General features: G+C 39.2%; 1 protein-coding gene, 1 non-coding gene and 1 pseudogene across 17 annotated transcripts in view; 1 reads left to right on the top strand and 2 right to left on the bottom strand.

Moving 5' to 3' along the window:
• NRG3 (neuregulin 3) overlaps positions 1-27,686 on the bottom strand; it is a 1,147,889-nt gene that overhangs the window by 663,734 nt on the left and 456,469 nt on the right. The gene's annotated exons all lie outside the window — the stretch shown is intronic.
• On the top strand, positions 29-2,927 carry LOC100980837 (high mobility group protein B1-like; annotated as a pseudogene).
• On the bottom strand, positions 17,072-17,177 carry LOC112441040 (U6 spliceosomal RNA). The gene has a single exon (XR_003029023.1). It is a non-coding gene; the product is annotated as a U6 spliceosomal RNA (small nuclear RNA).

Here is a 27,686-nt window from a genome sequence, read left to right as displayed (position 1 = left end):
TAAGACAGTCCAATACACTAAGCTGGCTATGCTACATGGTACTATTTTGGCATGTACTTAATCAAACTTCTGTTTCTAGGAATGTAATTTGGTAAATAATTTGTTATAGAGCTATTGCCTTCAAAACAATTATATGGATGAAGGTTCCTGTAAGTAAACAGGAGGGGCCTTATGTTCCCGTGAATACCAATTTGTATTTCAAGGCTTTCTTTAAGTTCCCTTATTCCAGAGTGGGCCCTGCTATCAGACATCATTCTCTCCACATCCATCAGCTTCTGAAGCTCCCATCTGACTGGACCATGAGCTTGCTTCCACGGAGCAGAGCAGGTCTTCTCATCTTTAATCCATGGGCTTATGGATGGCATGACACAGAGGCACAGAATAGGAATTTATAGAAGGGAGAAATTTTGGCCCAGCGCGGTGACTCACACCCATAATCATAGCAATTTGGGAGGCCAAGATGGGTGGATCACCTGAGATCAGGAGTTGGAGACCAGCCTGGCCAACATGGTGAAACCCTGTCTCTACTAAAAATACAAAAAATTAGCCAGGCATGGTGGCAGGCACCTGTATTCACAGTTACTTGGAAGGCTGAGGCAGGAGAATCACTTGAACCCATGAGGTGGAGGTTGCAGTGGGCTGAGATTGCGCCATTGCACTCTAGCCTGGGTAACAAGAGCGAAACTCTGTCAAAAAAAAAAAAGGACAACTTTTTTATATAGCATTTTTCTAATTGTTTGTGTTAAAAAGTGGTATCATAGGCCAGGCACTCTGGCTCACACCTGTATCTCAGAACTACAGGAGCCAAGGTGGGAGGATCGCTTGAACCCAGGAGTCTGTGACCAGCCTCGACAACATAGGGAGACCCCCATCTATACAAATAATAATAATAATAAATTATTTGGGCATGGTGGCGCACGCCTGTGACCCCAGCTACTCAGAAGGCTGAGGTGGGAGGATCACCTGAGCCCAGGAGGTCGAGGTTGCAGTGAGCTGGTATTGCGCCACTGCACCCCAGCCTGTTTGAGACAGGGCTGAGTGAGGCCCTGTCTCAAAACAGAAAAAAAAAAAAAAAAAAAGTGTTATAGTGAACAAAAACTCTATTTTAAAAATTTCTGGGAAGCGAAGTAAGTTAGGATATAAGAAGGGCTCCAAAACAACTTAGAGAAAGAGCATGGAATTTCATTAAAGGAGGGAAAAATCAGCCCAGCAGCATAGAGGACAAACGAGGAGAAAACAAAGCAAAACAACTGGAAAGGATTTTCCAAAAAAAGAGGGACAGGAAGAATAAAGGAGTGTTAGGATTAAGATGAGCAGAGATGGTGCTAAGAAAGGGTTTTCCAAGCACCATGACCAAGGTCTAGGGATCAGTTTAAGGAAGCACTGCTGCTGGCATTAGAAATAGTACCCCATCACTAGGGGCCACAGGGACTGTGCAATTATCTGGATCACTCATCTGGCACTTGTTATATGTAGTTTAATGTGTTTTCTTATTTTTTTTATACGTTTCGGTCTCTATCCCCAGGGAGGTCAGGGAGAGTGCTTTGCTTTTAAGTTTTCTATTCTTTCCACATCACGTAGCATACATAGTAAGTAATCAGTAGAGTAATTAAATGCACAGTGAGAGGTGGTGGTGGTGAATTCATTAAAGGCAAAATGGGAAGAAAATGTTGGGTTGGAAGACAGAAATCCCCGCAGATTTTGCAATGAAAGTTAATTTATTAATGAATTGAAATGATGACTGGTTTCCCCCTTAACTACTGAGTTGAACCTGAATATTACTTACGGAGGTTTCTATGTTGCCGGCACAATGCAGCACACTGTGGGAACACATATATTGTTGCAGGAACAAGAGTACTAAATGGGCTGTTACAGATAATAATTGCATGAGATAGTCAAAGAAAGGGAGAGATTAATTCAGGCTATAGTAACCTCTGAGGGTTTCTTAGAGTGTTGGCATTGGAGCTGGGCTTGAATATGTGTGATTGAATTGGCACAGGAAAAGGAATCCTGGATGGGAAAAACAAGATCGCCCCCCACCCCCCGCCACCAAAAAAAAAAAAAAAAAAAAGGAAAATATTGAGACTCAGATTAGATCCGAAATAAATTCATCACACTCCTGGCTTTAAAATGTCAGATTTCGTCTTTGTCCACTAGAGTTGCGCGGACGGATGCGCCACTACTTTGCAGCGGGTTTCCGGCGGGCCACACGCGCAGCAACAGGAACCCAACCCCTGCTGACCTTGAGCTCCAGGAGTTCGTTTCTTATGTCCGCGGAAGTGCAGCGGCCTCAATTCTTAGCGCAGAAAAATAACTACACATGGGCAAAGGAGATCCTAAGAAGCCGAAAGACAAAATGTCATCATATGCATTTTTTGTGTAAACTTGTCGGGAGGAGCACAAGAAGAAGCACCCAGATGCTTCAGTCAACTTCTCAGTTTTCTAAAAAGTGCTCAGAGAGATAGAAGACCATGTCTGTTAAAGAGAAAGGAAAATTTGAAGATGTGGCAAAGGCGGACAAGGCCCGTTATGAAAGAGAAATGAAAACCTATATCCCTCTCAAAGGGGAGGCAAAAAAGGAGTTCAAGGATCCCAATGTACCCAAGAGGCCTCCTTCGGGATTTTTCCTGTTCTGCTCTGAGTATCACCCAAAAATCAAAGGAGAACATCCTGGCCCGTCCATTGGTGATGTTCGGAAGAAACTGGGAGAGATGTGGAACAACACTGCTGCAGACAACAAGCAGCCTTATGAAGAGAAGGCTGCCAAGCTGAAGGAAAAATACGAAAAGGATACTGCTGCATATCGAGCTAAAGGAAAGCCTGATGCAGCAAAAAAGGGAGTTGTCAAGGCTGAAAAAAGCAAGGAAAAGAAGGAAGAGGAGAAAGATGAGGAAGATGAAGAGGATGAAGATGAAGATGATGAATAAGTTGGTTCTAGTGCAGTTTTTTTCTTGTCTATAAAGCATTTAAACCCCCTGTACACAACTTATTCCTGTTAAAGAAAAAAACTGAAATGTAGGCTGTGTAAGATTTATTTTTAAACAAACAATCAAAAAATGTCACATTCCTCAAGCAGTTTTTTTTTTTCTCTCCCATAGAGTTCATGATATGACGATTCTCTAAGAAAAGGTAAGAATCTGGCAATGCAATGTAAAAGCTTTTAGGATTAGCAAACTACCTTTACAAGCCAGGAGCCATTTAAATATGGTTGTTGACTCTGGCAGCCTCTTCTGTAGGAATACTGTAAATGAAACCTGCTGCCATATATTAAAATTTCCTGTAGAATCTGTCATTTATCAGGCACCTAGGAAGGAGCACTGGCATGAGACTGAGTTATAAAATATTTAATGGTAAAGGGAAATTGCAAGAAGAATGCAGTGGTGTTTGAAAGGGAAACAAACCATTTCTCAGCTGGCAAGAGGCAAAGATAGCTTTCTCCCCGCTGCCAAAGATCAGACAATTGTTCACTTTGCTGGCATGGGAAAAATGGGGAGTGTAGGGCAAGGATTTTAAAAGTTCAATTGATTCGTGGGGCTGCTGTGAGAACTGACAGTTCTTGATGTATCCCAAAGCCATTAATTTTTGCAGCAAATGTAGAAAGGGCCCTTGTTAAAGTTGCATGACATACCTGCCACGTTGCAGTTTGAAATCCTGCTTTTAAAAACGGTTTCAGCTTATTTAAACCTGAATGGGACATAGCCTGTTCAATGGAAATGCATTTATTTGGGAATTGCAGAGCTTATCCTAAACTGAATATATTTCCTTTAACCAGCATGCAAACACACGCATATTTCAAACTGCTCTGAACTATGATAATAATAATAGCAGCTACTGTCACTGGAGCCCTTGGCTTATGCTAGGCTCTGTGCTATGTGCTTCAGAGACACTATCTCTGCACCACACATCACCTTCCTGAAATGGCCTGTTTTATGTTACCAGCTATCTCTAAATCCAATAGTGGGTTTTTTTTTTTTTCGCATCTCGTTGAAATTCTCAAAAGCAACTGAAACTCATAACCCTCTTGCCTTTGTGAAAACCTTTCTTTCCTTGGAATCTATGTTATCACATAGTCTTGATTTTCCTCTTGACCTTTGACTTTCACCAAATTATTATCATCTAATCTATGTTTAAATGCTGGATTACTTAAAGACTGGCTTTCAAATAACTCCAAGCATATACTTAACACCATGCTAAGTGTTTTCCTTTAGCTGTCTTTTTTGACCTTAAAATAACACTATGAATTTGTGCATTTTTATTATCATTTTTTTTTTTTTAACAAATAGAGAGACTGAGTCTTTACTTACTTTGTTTACTTCATTGGCCCAAGGGTTCATAGCTCTTACCTGGGAGCTTCTAAACACAAACCAATGCAGCTTGACTGACTCTGTTATACTGTTTCCCATAGTCACATTTTTATTTCTATTATGTCTTTCTTTTTTATTTATTCTCTGTGTGAGGGCTATTGCCAGTGTGTTACTCAGTTTAGCAGCATCTTCGAGTGAGTATATTAGAAATGTAAAGCATGGATTCCATCCAAGATCTACTGCACCAGAAACGCTGGAGGTGGGTCCTGGATGCTGCTTTAGAAAACTTTCCAGATCATTCTCATGAACCCTAAACTCTGAAAACCAGCTGCCCTGGATGATCCTCTCTGTTATCTACATGCCAATAACCTTGATTTTATGCATCCAGCTCACAGGCTTCTCTAAATTCCAGTCTGCCTATCTTTCCCCTCTTGATGGACATCCCAAAAGCAGCTCAGAATTTGCTTATAGAAAATGGAACTCTTGCTCTTCCTCAAGAAACTTGCACTTTAGCACTCCCAGTCTCAGTTAATGTGACACCACTGATCCCACTGTCCAGGCCAGAAACCTAGTAGCCATTCTCTTGATCCTGCATGCGCAATCACCAAATACTCTTGATTCTAACTCCTAAATATCTTTTGAATTTACCACTTCTTTCCATCTCATCTTACCTGGAATATTCCTTACAGACCTGTCTGTGCACATGCTACCCACCCTAAAATGAATTATTTACAATAAAATCTGTTTCCATAATATATGCAAAAAAAAAAACCACATAGCAATCAGTCACTGCTGTTCCAAAAATCATGTCATGGCTTATCTCGGCTCTTACGATGAAGACCAAAATCTTCCCAAGCCCTCTGTGTCTCTCACTCCTCATCTCATACGTAATAACTGCCCCCCACTTTCAATACACAAGCCACAGTTGTTTAAATTTCCCATGTCCCCTCAGGCCTTTGCATATGCTTCGCTCTGCAGGTTGCCACCTTGCACCCCCACAATCCCACAGTTGTCCACAGATTTCATCCAGAGAACATATTATAAGACAGAGAAAACTTTAGCAAAAAATAAATTCCCATTGGATATTTCTGTTCTCTACAAAACTCTCTATAGTGTTGCCCAGTAAAGGCTTTCTTCTCTGGGGCCTTTTCACTATTTAGGTCACAGAACTACTCCCCACTCTTTCTGCTCTTTGTCTCTCATTCTTTCAATTATAGCTATGACTGCTACTCATAGTCTTGAGCCACAGATAACACACACGTCTGGGAAGCCTAGCCTTTGAGATGACTTATCAAAGTCCAACAAAAATGAGCCTCACCCTATGGGATATTCTCAAACTTGCTACTAGAAATAATAACCTTCATTATTTCCATTTGTTTATCCCATAAACCATATGCTTCTGGAAGATACAAACATGTTTTATATCTGTGTGTGTGTGTGTATGTGTGTGTGTTTGTGCATGTATGTGGGTATATGTATTCGTAATAACTAACTCATCACCTGTTATCCAATAGTTATTCAGTAAATACTTATTGAATGAATATCCTCACACTAACCCTAAATTATGGACTTTTATATATTGTAGATGAGATTTTCAATATACCCATAGAGACTTCATTCCTTCTAACAAAAAGCCTCCCTGGGAGTTTGAACTACTCTATAGGCTAAGAAAAGCAGGAGTACATTAAGGATTGAATGCTATGTAGAAGTGAAGACACTTGCTAACTGAATGGCCTACAAATCCAATATGCTGGAGGACTGTAGTAGCACTTGCCATTGACAGAGAAGTAGCAGACACTTACCTCACATAGGTCAGAAGTGCATACCTATACATTTTTGTGGGTGCAGAGTGGCCTTGTCTCTGCCTTGTTCCATAAAAGATCATGAAGTAGGTGGGTTGACTATTGTGTGTGCTTATTTAGAAATATTATGATCTGGATTACAGCAGGGTCATTTTCCACTTGCTCAAATTTTACCTTACTTACACGTGGGCAGTGAGTAGCATGTACACAGAAACCCCAATACCTTCTGCTAAGGAAAGAACATGGCCATTTGTAGATGGATCTTAAACTTCAAAGAGAACTGAGTCTATGCTGGTGGGGCCCTTTTCATGCTTCTCCAGCAGAGAGAGACCTCAGCTAACAGACTGATTCTATCTTCTGAGTCAGGTACACTGGGAAACTTGAAAGAGATGCCATCATAGACTTGAATTACATGGCTCTCCTTCCTCTGACATCATGTTTCCTAAGCAATTTTCTAACTGAAATGTGATTTCCAGCATTAATCTGGATGCTATCCACAGTGGGGATGGTGTATCTTTCTCTACAACATCTTTATTTCCCAAATGTGTCTTTATATGAGCTTCTAGTGGATAAAAGTTTCTCACACATAGAAACAGCCTCCTGTCTGGTCTCCCTGTACCTCACACTGGCTTCTACTACTTACTAAGAGTTAACACGGCCGGGTGCGAGTGGCTCACGCCTGTAATCATAACACTTTGGGAGGCCGAGGCGGGCAGATCTCGAGGTCAGGAGATCAACACCATCCTGGCTAACACGGTGAAACCCCGTTTCTACCAAAAATACACAAAAAAATTAGCCAGACATGGTGGCGGGCGCCTGTAGTCCCAGCTACTTGGGAGGCTGAGGCAGGAGAATGGCGTGAACCCAGGAGGCAGAGCTTGCAGTGAGCCAAGATCGTGCCGCAGCACTCCAGCCTGGGTGACAGCACAAGACTCCATCTCAAAAAAAAAAAAAGAAGAGTTAACACACCCACCTCAATAGCACATGTGAGCTCTCCATCTTGTGGCTAAAACTCCATTGAGTCTTCATTACACGAGATTGACAAACACTTTCTAGCTTATTCAGCAATTCCCCACACAAGCCATCAGAGAATGCTCCCTGGAACTGCACTTCCTAGTCTCTTTCCCACATTTCTTGAGCTCCAATAATACTGGAACACATATGGTGACTTTTAGACTCTATGAATTTAAATGTGCTATTCCCTTTACCTCATACACAGCTACATGTATGTCTCTAACAAATAATTTCTAATTGTTTCAGATTTATGTGAAATGTAAGCACATACTGAAGTCTTCCCTAGGTTCTCAGGTTAGAAGTGGCTGAAAGTATTCAGAGCTCCAGGCACACTTCGTATTCATCTCTAATACTGTGACGATCACTCTGAATTGCAGTTTAACTGCTTACATGTTCGTTCTCCATCCTCTTCTCAAACTAGATTATGGGATCTTAGGGACCTAGCAAGTCAATCTCTGTATCACCATAATTTATTACAAAGCCTGACACACAATAAGTGCTTAATGCACGCTTTCTGTGAATAAGTATCATAATGGTTGTAACAATGAAAATTATACCAACATCATGGGCATACACAAAACTTCAGAATGATAAGGTAACAGCACCTTTTTGCTCCAAATCTGTGATAATGTTTTTGGAAATGAATGATAAAAAACATATCTATACTTTTGTGAACATACCTGAGGCTAATAATCAAGTTTTTTTTATTTTTTCATGTTCGTGGGTTCCGTGTAAAAAAGCAGTTTTTTTTGAGGAGCCAAGATGGCCGAATAGGAACAGCTCCGGTCTACAGCTCCCAGCGTGAGCGACGCAGAAGACGGTGATTTCTGCATTTCCATCTGAGGTACCGGGTTCGTCTCACTAGGGAGTGCCAGACAGTGGGCGCAGGCCAGTGGGTGCGCGCACCATGCGCGAGCCGAAGCAGGGCGAGGCATTGCCTCACTCGGGAAGCGCAAGGTGTCAGGGAGTTCCGTTTCTGAGTCAAAGAAAGGGGTGACAGACGCACCTGGAAAATCGGGTCACTCCCACCCGAATACTGCGCTTTTCCGACTGGCTTAAAAAACGGCGCACCAAGAGATTCTATCCCGCATCTGGCTCGGAGGGTCCTACGCCCACGGAGTCTCGCTGATTGCTAGCACAGCGGTCTGAGATCAAACTGCAAGGCGGCAGCGAGGCTGGGGGAGGGGCGCCCGCCATTGCCCAGGCTTGCTTAGGTAAACAAACCAGCCCGGAAGCTCGAACTGGGTGGAGCCCACCACAGCTCAAGGAGGCCTGCCTGCCTCTGTAGGCTCCACCTCTGGGGGCAGGGCACAGACAAACAAAAAGACAGCAGTAACCTCTGCAGACTTAAATGACCCTGTCTGACAGCATTGAAGAGAGCAGTGGTTCTCTCAGTACGCAGCTGGAGATCTGAGAACCGGCAGACTGCCTCCTCAAGTGCGTCCCTGACCCCTGACCCCCGACCCCCGAGCAGCCTAACTGGGAGGCACCCCCCAGCAGGGGCACACTGACATCTCACACGGCAGGGTATTCCAACAGACCTGCAGCTGAGGGTCCTGTCTGTTAGAAGGAAAACTAACAAACAGAAAGGACATCCACACCAAAAACCCATCTGTACATCACCATCATCAAAGACCAAAAGTAGATAAAACCACAAAGATGGGGAAAAAACAGAACAGAAAAACTGGAAACTCTAAAAAGCAGAGCGCCTCTCCTCCTCCAAAGGAACGCAGTTCCTCACCAGCAACGGAACAAAGCTGGATGGAGAATGACTTTGACGAGCTGAGAGAAGGCTTTAGACGATCAAATTACTCTGAGCTATGGGAGGACATTCAAACCAAAGGCAAAGAAGTTGAAAACTTTGAAAAAAATTTAGAAGAATGTATTACTAGAATAACCAATACAGAGAAGTGCTTAAAGGAGCTGATGGAGCTGAAAACCAAGGCTCGAGAACTACGTGAAGAATGCAGAAGCCTCAGGAGCCGATGCCATCAACTGGAAGAAAGGGTATCAGCAATGGAAGATGAAATGAATGAAGTGAAGTGAGATGGGAAGTTTAGAGAAAAAAGAATAAAAAGAAATGAGCAAAGCCTCAAAGAAATATGGGACTATGTGGAAAGACCAAATCTACGTCTGATTGGTGTACCTGAAAGTGATGGGGAGAATGGAACCAAGTTGGAAAACACTCTGCAGGATATTATCCAGGAGAACTTCCCCAATCTAGCAAGGCAGGCCAACGTTCAGATTCAGGAAATACAGAGAACGCCACAAAGATACTCCTCGAGAAGAGCAACTCCAAGACACATAATTGTCAGATTCACCAAAGTTGAAATGAAGGAAAAAATGTTAAGAGCAGCCACAGAGAAAGGTCGGGTTACCCTCAAAGGGAAGCCCATCAGACTAACAGCGGAACTCTCGGCAGAAACCCTACAAGCCAGAAGAGAGTGGGGGCCAATATTCAACATTCTTAAAGAAAATAATTTTCAACCCAGAATTTCATATCCAGCCAAACTAAGCTTCATAAGTGAAGGAGAAATAAAATACTTTACAGACAAGCAAATGCTGAGAGATTTTGTCACCACCAGGCCTGCCCTACAAGAGCTCCTGAAGGAAGCACTAAACATGGAAAGGAACAACGGGTACCAGCTGCTGCAAAATCATGCCAAAATGTAAAGACCATCGAGGCTAGGAAGAAACTGCATCAACTAACGAGTAAAATAACCAGCTAACATCATAATGACAGGATCAAATTCACACATAACAATATTAACTTTAAATGTAAATGGACTAAATGCTCCAATTAAAAGACACAGACTGGCAAATTGGATAAAGAGTCAAGACCCATCAGTGTGCTGTATTCAGGAAACCCATCTCACGTGCAGAGACACACATAGGCTCAAAATAAAAGGATGGAGGAAGATCTACCAAGCAAATGGAAAACAAAAAAAGGCAGGGGTTGCAATCCTAGTCTCTGATAAAACAGAGTTTAAACCAACAAAGATCAAAAGAGACAAAGAAGGCCATTACATAATGGTAAAGGGATCAATTCAACAAGAAGAGCTAACTATCCTAAATATATATGCACCCAATACAGGAGCACTCAGATTCATAAAGCAAGTCCTGAGTGACCTACAAAGAGACTTAGACTCCCACACATTAATAATGGGAGACTTTAACACCCCACTGTCAACATTAGACAGATCAATGAGACAGAAAGTCAACAAGGATACCCAGGAATTGAACTCAGCTCTGCACCAAGAGGACCTAATAGACATCTACAGAACTCTCCACCCCAAATCAACAGAATATACATCTTTTTCAGCACCACACCACACCTATTCCAAAATTGACCACATACTTGGAAGTAAAGCTCTCCTCACCAAACGTAAAAGAACAGAAATCACAAGAAACTGTCTCTCAGACCACAGTGCAATCAAACTAGAACTCAGGATTCAGAATCTCACTCAAAACCACTCAACTTCATGGAAACTGAACAACCTGCTCCTGAATGACTACTGGGTACATAACGAAATGAAGGCAGAAATAAAGATGTTCTTTGAAACCAACGAGAACAAAGACACAACATAGCAGAATCTCTGGGATGCATTCAAAGCAGTGTGTAGAGGGAAATTTATAGCACTAAATGCCCACAAGAGAAAGCAGGAAAGATCCAAAATTGACACCCTAACATCACAATTAAAAGAACTAGAAAAGCAAGAGCAAACACATTCAAAAGCTAGCAGAAGGCAAGAAATAACTAAAATCAGAGCAGAACTGAAGGAAATAGAGACACAAAAAACCCTTCAAAAAATTAATGAGTCCAGGAGCTGGTTTTTTTGAAAGGATCAACAAAATTGATAGACCGCTAGCAAGACTAATAAAGAAAAAAAGAGAGAAGAATCAAATAGATGCAATAAAAAATGATAAAGGAGATATCACCACCGATCCCACAGAAATACAAACTACCATCACAGAATACTACAAACACCTCTACGCAAATAAACTAGAAAATCTAGAAAAAATGGATAAATTCCTCGACACATACACTCTCCCAAGACTAAACCAGGAAGAAATTGAATCTCTGAATAGACCAATAGCAGGATCTGAAATTGTGGCAATAATCAATAGTTTACCAACCAAAAAGAGTCCAGGACCAGATGGATTCACAGCCGAATTCTACCAGAGGTACAAGGAGGAACTGGTACCATTCCTTCTGAAACTATTCCAATCAATAGAAAAAGAGGGAATCCTCCTTAACTCGTTTTATGAGGCCAGCATCATTCTGAAACCAAAGCTGGGCAGAGACTCAACCAAAAAAGAGAATTTTAGACCAATATCCTTGATGAACATTGATGCAAAAATCCTCAACAAAATACTGGCAAACCGAATCCAGCAGCACATCAAAAAGCTTATCCACCATGATCAAGTGGGCTTCATCCCTGGGATGCAAGGCTGGTTCAATATATGCAAATCAATAAATGTAATCCAGCATATAAACAGAGCCAAAGACAAAAACCACATGATTATCTCCATAGATGCAGAAAAAGCCTTCGACAAAATTCAACAACCCTTCGTGCTAAAAACTCTCAATAAATTAGGTATCGATGGGACGTATTTCAAAATAATAAGAGCTATCTGTGACAAACCCACAGCCAATATCATACTGAATGGGCAAAAACTGGAAGCATTCCCTTGGAAAACTGGCACAAGACAGGGATGCCCTCTCTCACCACTCCTATTCAACATAGTGTTGGAAGTTCTGGCCAGGGCAATTAGGCAGGAGAAGGAAATAAAGGGTATTCAATTAGGAAAATAGGAAATCAAATTGTCCCTGTTTGCAGGTGACATGATTGTATATCTAGAAAACCGCATTGTCTCAGCCCAAAATCTGCTTAAGCTGATAAGCAACTTCAGCAAAGTCGCAGGATACAAAATCAATGTACAAAAATCACAAGCATTCTTATACACCAACAACAGACAAACAGAGAGCCAAATCATGAGTGAACTCCCATTCATAATTGCTTCAAAAAGAATAAAATACCTAGGAATCCAACTTACAAGGGACGTGAAGGACCTCTTCAAGGAGAACTACAAACCACTGCTCAAGGAAATAAAAGAGGATACAAGCAAATGGAAGAACATTCCATGCTCATGGGTAGGAAGAATCAATATCGTGAAAATGGCCATACTGCCCAAGGTAATTTACAGATTCAATGCCATCCCCATCAAGCTACCAATGCCTTTCTTCACAGAATTGGAAAAAAACTACTTTAAAGTTCATATGGAACCAAAAAAGAGCCCACATCGCCAAGTCAATCCTAAGCCAAAAGAACAAAGCTGGAGGCATCACACTACCTGACTTCAAACTATACTACAAGGCTACAGTAACCAAAACACCATGGTACTGGTACCAAAACAGAGATATAGATCAATGGAACAGAACAGAGGCCTCAGAAATAACGCCACATATCTACAACTATCTGATCTTTGACAAACCTGACAAAAACAAGCAATGGGGAAACGATTCCCTATTTAATAAATGGTGCTGGGAAAACTGGCTAGCCATATGTAGAAAGCTGAAACTGGATCCCTTCCTTACACCTTATACAAAAATGAATTCAAGATGGATTAAAGACTTAAACGTTAGACCTAAAACCATAAAAACCCTAGAAGAAAACCTAGGCATTACCATTCAGGACATAGACATGGGCAAGGACTTCATGTCTAAAACACCAAAAGCAATGGCAACAAAAGCCAAAATTGACAAATGGGATCTAATTAAACTAAAGAGCTTCTGCACAGCAAAAGAAACTACCATCAGAGTGAACAGGCAACCTACAAAACGGGAGAAAATTTTCGCAACCTACTCATCTGACAAAGGGCTAATATCCGGAATCTACAATGAACTCAAACAAATTTACAAGAAAAAAACAAACAACCCCATCAAAAAGTGGGCAAAGGACATGAACAGACACTTCTCAAAAGAAGACATTTATGCAGCCAAAAAACACACGAAAAAATGCTCATCATCACTGGCCATCAGAGAAATGCAAATCAAAACCACAATGAGATACCATCTCACACCAGTTACAATGGCAATCATTAAAAAGTCAGGAAACAATAGGTGCTGGAGAGGATGTGGAGAAATAGGAACACTTTTACACTGTTGGTGGGACTGTAAACTAGTTCAACCATTGTGGAAGTCAGTGTGGCGATTCCTCAGGGATCTAGAACTAGAAATACCATTTGACCCAGCCATCCCATTACTGGGTATATACCCAAAGGACTATAAATCATGCTGCTATAAAGACACATGCACACATATGTTTATTGCGGCATTATTCACAATAGCAAAGACTTGGAACCAACCCAAATGTCCAACAATGATAGACTGGATTAAGAAAATGTGGCACATATAGAACATGGAGTACTATGCAGCTGTAAAAAATGATGAGTTCATGTCCTTTGTAGGGACATGGATGAAATTGGAAATCATCATTCTCAGTAAACTATCGCAAGAACAAAAAACCAAACACCGCATATTCTCACTCATAGGTGGGAATTGAACGATGAGATCACATGGACACAGGAAGGGGAATATCATACTCTGGGGACTGTTGTGGGGTGTGGGGAGGGGGGAGGGATAGCATTGGGAGATATACCTAATGCTAGATGACGAGTTAGTGGGTGCAGCGCACCAGCATGGCACATGTATACGTATGTAACAAACCTGCACAATGTGCACATGTACCCTAAAACTTAAAGTATAATAAAAAAGAAAGAAAGAAAAAAAGCAGTTTTTTTAAATGAGAATTTATGTGTTTCTTTATTAAAGAATGTTCTCCCACATCCAAATTTCTTGTCTGGAAAGTATGTATGGATGTGATGTTCAAAATATTTAATAAGTCATATGGAAATTACAGGACTAATCAGAATAAATCTGTACAGTCATAAGAGAGAAGCAGTGTCCTGGAGGTCCCTCTGGGGCTAAATGTTAACTCTTGTTTCTGGATTAACACTGAGGAGATTTGGGAACCCCGGCATCCAGGGTGGCATTGGGGGGACAATTTTCAGGGGGGATTTGAGCAGTGGTTAGTTACCATATAGAATAAAATTATTGTAATTTCTTAACAGTCAATACAATTAGTGAAGTGCACTGCTGTACATCAGGTCTACTCTCGTGGTATAAATCTGTCTTTAGTATAATATGAAGACAGATATGCGATGCCTCCAGCTTTGTTCTGGTTGTTTAGGATTGCTTTGGCTATTAAAGCCCTTTTTTGGTTCCACATGAATTTTAGGATTTTTTTTCTAATCCTGTGAAAAATGACATTGGTAATGTAATCAAATGGTGTTGAATATGTACATTGCTTTGGGCAGTACAGTCATTTTAATGATATTGATTCTTCAAATCCATGAGCATGGGGTGATTTTCCATTTGTTTGTGTCATCTATGATTAGTGTTTTGTAGTTTTGCTTGTAGAGATCTTTCACTTCCTTCATTAAATGTATGCCTATGTATTTTTTTGTAACGATTGTAAATAGGATTGAGTTCTTGTTTTGGTTCTCAGCTTGATTATTATTATTGGTGTTTAGCAAGGCCACAGATTTTTCCTTGTTGATTTTGTATCCTGAAACTTTACTGAAATCATTTATCAGTTCTCCATTCTGTACCATTTATCTATATGTCTATTTTTTAATTCCAGTACCATATTGTTTTGGTTACTACAGCATTGAGAGCCCTAGATTTGATAAAGCCACATACCTATGATGAACTGACCTTTGACTAAGTCAACAAAAATATACACTGGGGAGAGGACACTCTATTCAATAAATGGTTCTGGAAAAATTGGATAACCATATGCAGACGGATGAAACCATACCCATATCTCTTACCATATACAAAAATTAACTCAAGATGAAATTAAAGACTGAAATGTAAAACTTGAAACTGTAAAAATCCTTGAAGAAAACCTAGGAAAAACTTTACTGAACACTGGCCTAGGCAAAGAATTTATGACCAAGTCCTCAAAAACAAACATCATAAAAACAAAAATATATAAGTGAGAGTTAATTAAACTAAAAAGCTTCTACAAAGCAAAATAAACGATAAATACAGTAAACAGACAGCCTACAGAATGGGAAAATATTTGCAATCTATGCATCTGACAAAGGGCTAATATCCGGAATCTACAAGGAACCCAAACAGCTCAACAAGAAAAATAAATAACTCTATTAAAAAGGGGGCAAAACACATAAACACACACTTTTTAAAAGAAAACATACAAGCAACCAATAAACATATGAAAAACATTCTCAACATCATTAATCATCAGATAAATGCAAATTAAAACCACAGTGAGATACCATCTTACACCAGCCAGAATGGTTAATATTAAAAAGTGAAAAAACAACAGATATTGTGAGGATGTGGAGAAAAGGGAATGCTAATACGTTGTTGATGGCAGTGTAAATTGCTACAACCTTTATGGAAAACAGTATGGAGATTTATCCAAGAACTGAAAATAGAACTACCATTTGATCCAGTAATCCCACTTCTGAGTATATACCCAATGGGAAAGAAATCATTATTATATCAAAAAGATATCTGTACTTGCATATTTTTGGCAGCACTATTCACAATAGCAAAGATATGGAATCACCTTAAGTATTCATTAATGGATGATTAATGAGTGTGTGTGTGTGTGCATATATATAACATAAATACCATATTCCATATATATATCATATAGTATGATATATATACATACACACACCAGAAATACCATATACCATAAATACCATAAAGTACTACTCAGCCATAAAAAAGAAATCATACCATTTTATGAAATCTAGGACTCTCAAGGCTTAGTAACCAAAACACCATGGTGCTGGTATAAAAATAGATACAGATCAATAGAACAGGAACTGGAGGCAACGATCCTAAGTAAAATAACTCAGAAACAGAGTAAACTCAGAAACAGAGTAAAATACTTTATATTCTCACTTATAACCAGGAGCTAAACAAAGGGTACACATGGACATTTAGTGGTAAATAATATACACTGGAGACTACAAAAGAGGAAGGAAAGGGTTGAAAAACTACCTATTGGGTTACCAAATCACTTTTTGGGTGATGAGTACACTAAAAGCCCAGACTCTACCGCTATGTAAAATATTAATGTAAGAAATCTGTACTTGTACTCCCTAAATCTAGAAAAATAAAACAGATATATACATATAAAATAAATAAATCTGTTCTTAGGACTTATAGTTTTAACAATTCAAACCAACAACCTTGGGATAAGAGAAACTTTAGAAGTCAGCATGCAGTAATAATGCTTGGAATAAACCTATTAATCCAATATAAATATCATTTTCATTTTACAGAAATGAAACTGAACTATGGAGGGACCACACAACAGTCTTATTATTTCACACCTCATCCATAGAAAGGCAAGGAAAAGTCAATAAAGCCCAACTCCATAAAGAAATCTCTTTAATATTCTGCATTTCCAACCGTGCTGAGTTTTGGACTCTTTTAAGCTACACATATGCAAGCTTCTCCTTGCCAAACACTCTATTTATCACTCCAGAATAAGTAAATAAGAGCAATTAGAAGGCACCGTTTTTTAGTAGTTCATTCATCTTGGAACCCATCTACCCAACACCAATGTTAAAAATATTTTTATTTTTAAATTTTGGGCGTACATAGCTGGTGTATATATTCATGGGGTACATGAGATGCTTTGATACAGGTATGCAATGCGTAATAATCACATCATGGAAAATGGGGTATCCATCTCCTCAAGCATTTATACTTTGTGTTACAAACAATCCTATTACACTCTTAGTTATTTAAAGTGTACAATTATTATTGACTATAGTCACCCTGTTGTGCTATCAAAAAATAGGTCTTACATTTTCTATTTTTTTGTACCCATTAACCATAAAAATAGGGAACGTTTCACAAATTTGCATGTCATCCTTGTGCACGGCCATGACAACTTTCTCTGTATTGTTCCCATTTTAGTATATGTGCTGCCAAAGCAAGCACCCAACACCCATTTTTTTGAGCACACAATAAAATACTGTGCAAAGTAGATATTGGGGGGAGGTAGGTGAGTGCAAAAATAAAGACAGTGCTTGACTCAGGGAATTTCTATTACTTTCTCTGTCAAATTTTCTTTTCATTCCATCATGGCTTTGAATTAATGTCTAAACATTGACTTGATTCTTCAGATTCCTTCATGAAAATGAATATCACTCACTTTAATTACTTAAAAATCTTATTTTTCCCCTTAATAGTTTTAGCTCTTATTTGAATCATTTATTCTAGTGTTCAGATATCCAAGCACTTTCTTCTCCACCTGGGGTATAAAGAAAGGATAGATATTGCAACACAAGAGCCTGGCTTGAAGCCCTGCTTATGCATTGGCTAACTATGTCAAGTGTCATGGCAGAAGTAGAAAAAATATTCTAGGAGAGTTCGTGGAGAGGGCACTTTTGTCAGTAGTGGTGTGGTGGCTCCGCATTTTATGCAAGAAAGACTTAGAGAGTGGGTTGAGGTGGGAACTAGACATATCTTAATGCAGCCTTTGCATAGGAAATATGTTTTTACTTCTATGGTGTTCTCATTTGGATGGGTTGAGAAACTGAGATTATAACAGGACTAACTCTAACACTAGCCCCAACCACCACCCCCATATTCTTAGTATCTTGTCTGCAAATCACGGTGCAAACAAAGTCAATCAAGAGAAGTTTCCTCCTCAAAAAATAAAGCCAACTGTCAAAGACACTTTAGAGAGTATTCACTCTGGCTGACTGGAAAAGTTATGAAAATTATATTAAAGTACTTTAAAAGATGGATAGTTGTTTAAGTAAAAGGATGATATCTTTAAGCTGTCTTATATCTCCAGCCCCCACCCTAGATGGCATATTGATGGCTGCATGACAGAAGATAAAGAAATGCTAAACCAAGTGGAAAGGATACAACTTCCTAGACATGGCACATGAGAAGTGCACACAAGCAGGAGAGGAAATGCAGGCATGCAACCAAAGTGTTAAGGACCAAGAAGACAAAAAAGGACTCCAGAAATATATTAAAAGTCAAGAGCACTTGGAAGCTTAAGACATTTGAACCTCAACATGTTCAAACTTTAAAAAAATAGAAATTTAAAAATTTTTAAACAGAGAGAGAGTTACTGATGTGGTTTGGCTGTATCCCCACCCAAATCTCATCTTGAGTCGTAATCCCCATAATCTCCATGTGTGGAAAGGACCTGGTGGGAGGTAACCAAATCATGGAGGTAGCTTCCCCCATGCTGTTCTCGTGATAGTGAGTGAGTTCTCACAAGATCTGATGGTTTTATAAGCCTCTGGCATTTCTTCTGCTGGCCCTCATTCTCTCCCCTGCTGCCCTGTGAAGAGGTGCCTTCCGCTGTGATTGTAAGTTTCCTGAGGACTCCCCAGCTATGTGGAACTATGAGTCAATTAAACCTCTTTTCTTCTTAAATTACCCAGTCTCAGGTATTTCTTCATAACTGTGTGAGGACAGACTAATACAGTTACTGACTAAAAATACAGGAAATCAAGAATGTAGCATTAACCCCTAAAATGTCACATTTGTTTAAAACAGGCAACTAGAATGTATTCAGTCATTAAGTCATTTATCATTTTGAAAACATCCAGGTCTTAGGGATACACAATCAGATTATAAAACAATTACATTGTTCTCCAAATCTTCTTGCATAAAGTACCCAATACATCAATCATTTCACTTATTTGAAGAAGTATCATCCTGTGCACCCCTGTTCATCTTCTTCATGACAGTGTTGGTGTCATCTTAAGCAAAAGTGGGAAAGGCTTGTTTCTTGGTACTACATTGGGACTCTGTGTTTTAGCCTCAGATGAAATTTAGTGTGCCGAGTTCTAAATATCCAACTTAATGCTTTGTAATGTACTTTTGCAGATCTGGGTTTGCATTACTACTTTACTACTTGCTGGCATTTTGAACATGAATAAGGTGAATATATGAAAGCATATAATTCATGGGGTTTCACGAAGCCTAAATGAGAAAAGAAGACAATGTGTGGTAGTGGGATTTTCACAGTGCTTGGCACCAAGCACATCTTTCCTTTCTTTACTAAATAAGTCAGCACATATTTATTGAGCATCAACTGTATATCTAATTCTGTAATGTCGCTGTATGATGCCAATTAAAGTCATTTATTTAACAATCTATCATGGAGCATCTAATATAAGACTGCTGAGTACTGTATTGATTCCTGGGGTGGAAAGTGAGGAAATCAGTTCAGATAATAAGGCATGTCTGCCTCCCAGGAGCAACAAGGCATGCGTGACTGTCATGTACCCAATCTACGCTCTGCTAAGTGCTGGGCAGGGGAGAGTGGTGTCTAGGTGGCTAATATACTCATAATGTTTTCTAACTTCTAAGCACTTGTTTAGAGATACTGGATGTGGTTATAGCATTTTAAAAGATAAATAAGCCCTCCACAGGGCGGTTCATGGATTTCTCATGTGCTATTACATAGACTAGATCAATAAAGAGTGGGATGCCCCCATCAATCACTAGTAAGGTGATGATCTCACAAGTGCACTACCTACAACTTTACTATCATATTGACATCAGAAAGAGAATTGATCCTTTTCTGCATTATTCCATAAAAGTTTTTTATGTTTTTACTTTTTTCCAGAGAGGAGGGGCACACTCATGCTTTATTCAGTCATGTTTGTCTTATTCATCTCTGTAAGATGTACATCTTCATATCAATGTACATGAAGGATATGTACATGGGACAAAGGGAAGGTGTGCGGATCTTATTTGACTCTTGGCTTAACCATAGCCAACTATTTTCTTTAGCAAGTTCTTAATTTATCTGAATCTTATTTATGTAATATGATTAAAATATTACTTATTATTCATTTCTATGAGTAAAGACCCCAATGCATTATAGACATGCAGTAAATATAAATTTTATCATACATCTTCTCTTCTTTAAAATTTTCCTTTCTATTTGAATAGATATTTTTCCAAAGAATATATACATATATCCAACAAACACATAAAAAGATGTCCAAAATTGTTAGTGTTTATGTAAAGTAAAATCAAAACTACAATGAAATATCACTTCACACCCATTAGAACGGACAACAATGAGTATTGGCAGGAATGTGGAGAAATAGGAATAGTCATACAATGCTGGGGAAAGTAAAATGGTGCAGCTTCTGCAGAAAAGTTTGATCATTCCTCAAGATGTTAGAGTTACCATATGACCAAGCAATTCCACTCCTCACATAAGAGAATTGAAAGCAAATGTTCATACTTGTTTATGAGTGTTTATAGAAATATTACACATAGTAGCCAAAAAGTGGAAGCAACTCCATTGTCCACCAAGTGATGAATAAACAAAAAAGTTGGTACATCTATCCAATGGAATATTATTATTCACTAATAAAAGACATTATTTACTGATGCATGCTACAGCATGGGTGAACCTTGAAAGCATTATGCTCAGTGAAAGACAGTAGGCATAAGTCTACATATTACATAATTCCATTTATAGGAAATGTCCAGAATAGGCAAATCCACAGAGACAGAAAATAAATTAGTGGTTGCCAGAAGCAGGAAAGAAGAGTGAAACTTTATGTTCCTATCTGTTAACCTTGGTTTCCTATAAACCCTTTTTTATGTTTCCAGTTTAGTAAGAAGTAAAAGGGGACAAATATGGCTCAGTAGTTAAGATTCTGCAAATAAATAACAGTCAATTTCATGTTATGCCTTTGCAAACCATTTGAGAAAAAAAAAGAAAAACCCTCACATACCTCCCAAAAACTCTTTGCCTTATTGACAAACTTGACTCCCAGACCTTTGTTTCAGAACAAATATTATTGAGAAAATTGGTCCATTCTCTGTGATTGTTGGAAAGCAATTAAAACAAAAATCAAAGAGCTATAACCATCTGTTCACTTCCAATTCTTATCTCTCCATTTGCAGAAATAACAGCTATGTATTATACTGCTTGTGGGTCATTCAATATTTTGAGTATGAAAGATAACAGTTGTCTTTAGCCTGGCCAACATGGCAAAACCCCATCTCCAGTAAAAATACAAAAATTAGCCAGATGTGGTGGTGGGCACCTGTAATCCCAGCTACTTGGGAGGCTGAGGCAGGAGAATCGCTTGAACCAGGGAGGCAGAAGTTGCAGTGAGCCAAGACTGCACCACTGCATTCCAGCCTGGGCAACAGAACAAGACTGTAAATAAAAAAAGAAAAGAAAAGAAAGAAAGAAAGATAATGGTGTGGTGGTCTTTGAAAGTTATTGCTGAGAAAATTCGGAATTTTTAACAGAAATTCCAATTTAAGCACAGATAGTAGGCTAGAAATCTACTATCTAACTTTGCCTCTCTGATGGTGGAAGCCATGAGCTCCCCTCCTTTTGTGTTGTCTGAAGCTGTTTCCCAATCTGCACTACAAAGTAGGAAAATAGTCATTTTCTTTGATATCTTAAAGTTTGTGAAGAGGGTGCACTCTCTGTCCCTTCCACACTGCACTCCATATCTCCTTTTCTCTTCTACTGGTGTGACTTTTTTTTTTGGTACACACCTAGTAAAATGAGCTTTTGCCCATCCTACCTGGCGAAGTCTTCACAAAGAATCAGATTTAGTTCACGTAGAGAAGGGTTCAGTATACTATGGTCCCAGGCCCAAATCTGGTCTGCCACATGTTTTTGTAATTACAATTTTGCTGAAACAGTGCTGAGCTCATCTGTTTATGCATTGTCTATGGCTTTTTGAGCTGCAATGAGTTGAGTAGTTGTGAAAGAAACCATCTGACCCATAAACTCTAAAATATTTATTATTTGACCCCTTACACAATTTACCAACACTTGATATAAAACATTACTGGGGAAAGTGGCTTTCTCACAGATTATATATTTGAATTACTAGACATTTTTGTCATTATTTATTTCAGTGCTTTAGTGTGATATGTTTCAAAAAATATATGTAGAAGATGTCTAACCACAAATTAACCACTAGGGTATTGAAGTAAGACAGACTTGATTTTGATCCTAATTCTGATATTTTTACCAGCTGTATGATGTTCATTAAGTTCTTAACTTCTTTTTTTTTGTTTGTTTTTCTTTGTTTTTGAGAAGCAGGGTCTTGCTTTGTTGCCCAGGATGAAGTACAGTGGCATGATGATCATGGCTCAATGCTGCCTTAAACTTCTGGGCTCAAGTGATCCCCTGCCATAGCCTCCAAAAGTGCTGACTTAACTTATTGAACCCCCAATTTCCCTATTTGTAAAATGGAGATAATGAGAGTACCTACCTGTCAATGAGAATGATTTTGGCTGAGAGTTCAGAAAACTCAACACAAATGGCTTAAATCTGAAGGAAAATAACATTACCTCGTTTAGTAGGAAAGGGTTCCTAGGTTGTCTAATATAGTTGCTTACCTAGATCCCCCAAAATAAAGGACTCATTCTGCTGAGCCATCATTGGCTATATCCTGCTGAGCCATCATTGGTTATATCCTTAGGCTAGGCTCCCTTGTCACAGATAGCTGCCATGATTTTAGGCATCACATCTAAACATCATCACTCCTAATTCATTAACAAGATTTGAGTCCCATGCCCACCTCTTAAGCATTCTCAGTCTAAATATTGGCATTCCCCTGAGTAGCTTAATGAAGCAAATGCACGGCCATGTGAAGGACAGTGGGCTGATTGTTGGCATAAAACTGAAATTCAGTTGAAGTAAAGGCCACGGAGGATGAAATGTGAGCAGTAGCCAACAATATCAGCTAAGATTTTTTAAAATGAGAATTATATAAATGAATGTATGTAACAACATGTAGTGTGTAATCAATAAATGCTGGCACCTCCTGAGAGCTGTGACATTATTTTTTTTGTTTTGGTAAATTTGTTGGTAGTGTTCTTCCAAAATATATTGTTTAATATAAAGTATGCTTGAATTAATTTTATTAAGAGAAGAACTGCATATTAGTCCATTCAATAACTGAAAAACTTCCAATGAGATTGGATAATTATCATTACTCAAACACAGATGGACTCTGTATCGTTTTGCAGCACACACTCACCTAACAGTGATATTTGCATCCACCTCATATTAAGTCTGTATCAAATACTTATATATACTCAAGGTCACTCAGCGTAATTAACTGCAAAGTAAACTCAATTAAGATGAATGAATGTGCTATTTTCTTTATAAAATCACTCACTAAATGCCCATAATTTTTAAAAAGGTGCCCATCTTTTTGCTCACCTAATTCTTGCTTGGCTCAGACATTGTCTTCTAGAGCTATTATTTGCAGTCTCTCTTATCCGCCCTCAAAGACACAGAATTCCACATTCCTTTTGTCATAGCCCTTATCATATTGCATTGTAAATGCCAGTTTACATGTTTCCTTTCCCTTCACCAGACTGTGAGCTTTGAAAAGGCAACTCCTGATACACAGCATGTACTCCTTCCATGCTTCGGGGAAAACGTAATGAATGAATGTAAATGTCCATTGAGAATGTCCATATTGAGAGAAAGCTGCCCTTATTTACACATCCCTGACCATGGCAAGACTCTTGCTTGCACTCACCAGATTGAAAGGCCCATCCCTTTTTCTTTTCTTTTCTTTCTTTTTTTTTTTTTTTGAGACGCCATCTCGGCTCACTGCAAGCTCCGCCTTCCGGGTTCACGCCATTCTCCTGCCTCAGCCTCCTGAGTAGCTGGGACTACAGGCGCCTGCCACCAGGCCCAGCTAATTATTTTAGTAGAGACTGGGTTTCACCGTGGTCTCCATCTCCTGACCTCGTGATCCTCCTGCTTCGGCCTCCCAAAGTGCTGGGATTACAGGCGTGAGCCACCGCGCCCGGCCCCCATCCCTTTTTCTCTCTTTCCTTCTCCCACTGTCTTCAATACTACAGAAAGATTAGAGCCATCCAGCAGTATGCTGTTTTTCTTTTCCTCCTCCCTGGCCAGGGCACGACATTTTTCCATGAGAAAAGAGAATAAAGAGACTCAGACTCCACCCAAAATTAAAAGTCAATGCAATGGGTACCTATGAACCAAGAAGAGTACCTTGTAGATATTCTGAGTAGGTGTGAAAAGACTCCAGGAACTAAAATTGCTAAATTATGAGACATTTATTTAAAACAATCCCATCAATGATATAAGCATACAAATCTCCAAAACCTTAGCTATGGATACAGTGACAAGACATACTACAAGGAAAAATGTCTCTAGAAAATGATGAATACAGAGTTTTGAAAGCCCCTGCCTCCTATACTGAGGGACGTTCTAGGAAAATGCCTCCATGTAGCAGTAACTCTTTAATCTCTGCCTTTTGAAATCTCATCCATTTTCCCACATGCAAGTCAGAGTCAATTCAGCTGTGTACTTTTCCCCAGTCTTCCACCTGGCATTAACCTTGATCTCTCTGATTCCTCAGCATTTTACTGCTATTCTTAGTAGAACACGTATCACTCTCTGCCTTGTGCGGTGGCTATTTTGTGGGTATTTTTCATTCCTGCAGCCCACTGGGGAGATCCTGAGCTCCTTAAGGACAAGAGCCATAATTTGCTCATCTTTTCTTCCCCATTGTTACGGACCACCTAAACGAATATAGAATAAAAAGAAAGGGGTAGATCTTGATTAATAAACATATCTGAATATATTCTTCCCATTACACTTCACTGCAAAACTGAAAGCCTCTTTGTGAACAGACTGTTTTCCTTACGCAAGTAGGGTTTTGAGAAATGAAAAATTATGTTCAAAAACTCAATTGTTGATCCTTTCTGTGTGATCAGCTATATAAGTAGAAAAACATTCTTTTTTTGTTAGGGTGAGGATATTGCACCAAATATAAATGCCTATGTTTGCCTAGTTCTGTTTCTTGGGAAGACCTATATATCCTTCTAATTTAATTGCCTCAAGAGATTGGATTTGGCAGATAATTTTGGATCATAAGTATCAGTTTCTTTCTCTATCTACTGTCTTCCCAAGCATTTGAGACCAAAACATCTCAAATGGATCACATCAGAGACATGAAAGATAAGTGATTGACTGTCTCCTTGATATTGTCTCATGCCAGTAGAGAGATGAGACAACATGGAATTTGCCTTCTTTTTGATTTATTCACGAAACAGGAATTTCACCAAAGCCTAGATATCATTCAAAATCTAACCATAGGGCTGCCACGTAGGGTGGTGGATCCCCCATTAATACAAGTATGCAAGCACAGGTTGGGTCAGCCGCTGATCATGGGTGTTGCAAAAGGATTTCTTCCCCTGGTCAGTGTTGGACTAAATAATCACTAAGGTCCCTTCTAGATGTGTTAGTTTGTGAAAGGTCAGCCCTGTATTCAAGCTGGGAGAAAGAGCTAGAGTGGCAGAGGAGAAACTGTCCGCTCCCCATTACCCTGGTTCCCCATGACATCAACAGGCAGTTGGTGGTGTCACGATGCTACACAAATGTGAGGCGTAGGCTTCCAGGCTCAAACACAGCATGTACCAAACACACTGACACAGTGTCTTAGTCAAAATTTTGAACTGTGAAAACTGATTAATTTTGTATCCAACTGAAATTCTATTTCACAGCAAAGCAGTTCCCCAGCTGTGAGAGGCTGAACACTATGGCTCCAAAGAAATCAATGATCCTTCTCTGGTACTCAAGGCATCTTTATGATTCCCTTTGGGTGACAGACAACTTTATGTGACCATGGTTCTGATAAATCCAACCCAAGCATTTCAACCAGTGGGCAAACAATTGCCCATAAAGCTATCCACTTCTCTCTGTTAGGTAGTCACTGGATCACTGCCAGCAGAGCAGAGTGGAGCTCACAGGCTGGGCCTCTGCTCTCGCTCATGCACACTCCTTGGCATCCAGCTTGTTCCCATCTGCAGAAACATTATAATTTCCAAATGTTGAAGGGGTTCTAATACTGCTGAACAGAAATGTGTGCACAGTCCAGCTCCAAAACTGGAAAATGTTTATTTTTGTCACATCTTCCCCTTGATGTAAAACCATGGTCCACTTTAATAAACAGGTTGCATGGTCAAACCAGCTTTTTCCAGATGGGTTTTAAGGAAAAATGACTCTAGGTATAGCCATAAAAAATAAAAAGAGAAAAAAAATGGTTCCTCAGTGGGGAGTGACCAAGTTAAAACATACTTTTTTTACCTTCTGATGTCTCCAAACCATTAGATATGGTAACATGAACTGCAAATCTTCAAGAAGACCATTTAGGAAGCACAGTTTGCAGTTTATTTGACCATGGGAACCTTTGTTCCTGGCTCCCATTGAAATTGAACTGAAATTCCACAGAAGCACAGTTTAGGAAATACTGAGTTAAAGTAAAACCCATGGGTCTACAGCATCAGGGAATTTTTATAGTGTGGTCCAGAAAATATCACAGAACCAAAGCCTTTTACACAATTCTGAGACTGGTAAAAATAGCAGTTGCATGGAAATGGTCCCTTTTTATGAAAAGCCTGAGGAAGCTATAAAATCACTTCTACTTGCACGAGTGCCAGACCAAGAATAAAAAGAGAGAAGATGAAAAGACAACAGGTGAAAGGAAGGAAAGCATTGAGGAAAAGAGCATGGGTAGAGAGTGACCAGGTCCAGCAGGTATTCTGAGCACAGGCAGAAGGTGTTTTTCCAGGTCTACATGCAGGCAGAGCTGAGTCCTCAGGTCAGTAGTAAATAGTGTGGGCCTAGTTTTCATGCCGTAGAATACAGATTACTAAGATTCTATTCTAAAAGTCCAATCATTGCAGACAATGAGATTTCTCTGCAGTAAATATGAAAGCCAGGAAGCAGCAGAGAAAAGCTCAATATGTTGTTCAGTAGAAAACACAGACTAGACCACTAGATGGCCAGAACTGAGACATTAAATGGATCAGTGGACAACAGAATCATTCCCCAGTCACACGTGGTTAATGTCATCAGCAATGCCAATTTAAAAGAAACACAAATTATGCTAAGAACCTCAGTGTATATTATTATATTTCAGATGTTAAGTTGGTGCAAATTTATGTTGACCAACTTAGGAAGCCAGGTGGACAAACTTGTACTTACAACCAGGTAGGAAACAGTATGGAAAACTATTTATCAAAGGCTTAAAAATATTTCTAATTTTTGACCTCATATTTCCACATGGAATCTGTCTAAAGAAAACATCCTAAACAAGAAAAAAAAATTGGTCAAATATCTGTATTGCCATATATCTATATGAATAGAAATATTAAAATTGCATAAATTTCCATTAATAGAACAGTTCAGTAAATTATATTTGGAGTCACACAGTGGAATTTCATGCAGTTGTCAAAGGTGATGTTTATGAAGCATCTGTTAACCTGATTATAAACCTGATTATAATACAATGTTAAACAAATAGAGAGAAAAACATAAGTATATTATGTAATCATGACTATAAAAATCAGGTAAATATAGCAAAAATGACCGGAAAATATAGCAAAAGAGCAATAATAGTGTAAAGTTTATATAATTATAATTTTTCATGACTT

Source organism: Pan paniscus, chromosome 8, assembly GCF_029289425.2.
Source record: "Pan paniscus chromosome 8, NHGRI_mPanPan1-v2.0_pri, whole genome shotgun sequence".
NCBI lineage: Eukaryota > Metazoa > Chordata > Mammalia > Primates > Hominidae > Pan > Pan paniscus.
Note: the sequence above shows the minus strand (reverse complement) of the source record. Positions and strands in the feature narration are given on the sequence as shown.